Raw genomic sequence first — 1,543 nt, forward strand, 5'->3', positions numbered from 1 at the left:
ATTGACACTTTGTGTCTTCCAATCACAGTCTACGCCGCACCTCTCTATTATAACTTCTAGGTATAACACCATTAGAGCACCAAATCGCCGATCTCAGGAACTGGGGCATTCTGCTATGTTAGAACAGTTTCCTACGATAGAGGTTGCCATAAATACGAAAATAACACGCTGTTTTATAGCGCACTGTGCTACATCCTTCTGTTGCAATTTTATAACCATTGTATCTGTTTTGTTCATGAATATTAAATTCTAATCTTTTTGATTCAGCTAATCTGGAGCATGACTGAGCGATTTTTGTTACTGTTTTATAATCTACAATTCCTAGAATATCGTCCATATATAATCATTAATTGTCATCTTCTAAAACTACAGACCATCCGCTGACCGCTGTGCAGACGTGCGCCGGGCCTCGAATTTGGCGCACGTCTCCACTGCGGACAGCGCTTCATACTTGAACATCCCCGCGGTTGCGTGCGCATATCCCTCGGAACTGCGCGTCTCATCCGCGCGCTGCGCTTGGGATCAACAGCAAAGCTGTGCCACGCAATCTTGTATCATGTCTCTCTGGTTAAATCACATCATAATTTTACTGTATGCATTATTGCAGTTGGAAAGTGCAAGCTTGAAGATGTGCTTGCATTTGTAACTGGTGCCAGACACAGGCCTCCCTGCGGATATGGTGTGCAGCCACAAATGACTTTTTGTGGAGCATCACCACTTCCAAGCGCCTCAACATGTGCTGTACAATTGGTGCTGCCAACTGGTTTGGGAGAAGAGGAATTCCATGACAAGATGACGGAGGGAATTTTAGGAGCTCTAGGGTTTGGCTCAGCATAGCATGTCGTGCCCAATACTGTATAGAGTGCTAGACTTTACAGCGTTTGTGTATGTCTAGATTGTTGTGTCAGAAGTCTGGAGGTACAGTCACCATGTGCAGTGGGATCAAATACAAGTCATGAAGTCATAGTTGTAGACTAGTGATAATTTTTTTAAGATCTAGTGCGAACCGTCCAAGTGCCTGTGTGTGTGATATAGTAATGTTACTCGAATCCGTTGAGTGTCAAATATTGAATATCACTATTCACTACAGCTAGTGTGTACAATGGTCAATTTTCTTCTTGATCTCATGTTATGTCTGTTATACTTAAAGAGCAGCTCAAGTTTGTCCAACTTGCATGATATTTCTTTGAATTGTTTTTTTAACTATTTAACCTGAATATATTATTTTAGTTTTTCCTGTGATGTTTGACCCACTTTGATATCTAGGAGGTGCTATGATTGTGTGTGTGTATATATATTATATACACTGTGCATCTATTTGTTATACTGATGATGCAGCTCATGCAGTTATTTCGTTGCCAGTTTTTAGCTCACCTTGACATCGTCAAGCTGAGCTATTGCCATGGGTCGTCGTCCGTCGTACGTAAGTTCCTCCGTCCGTCCGTCCGTCCGTCAACATTTGGTTTCGGTCAACGATAACTCAGGAACCGTTTGACCCACATGTTTGAAATGGGGTATAGTTGTTACTGCTATGCTCCCATAT

The sequence above is a fragment of the Priapulus caudatus genome, unplaced genomic scaffold (assembly GCF_000485595.1).
Source record: "Priapulus caudatus unplaced genomic scaffold, Priapulus_caudatus-5.0.1 Scaffold1589, whole genome shotgun sequence".
NCBI classification, from domain to species: Eukaryota; Metazoa; Priapulida; class Priapulimorpha; order Priapulimorphida; family Priapulidae; genus Priapulus; species Priapulus caudatus.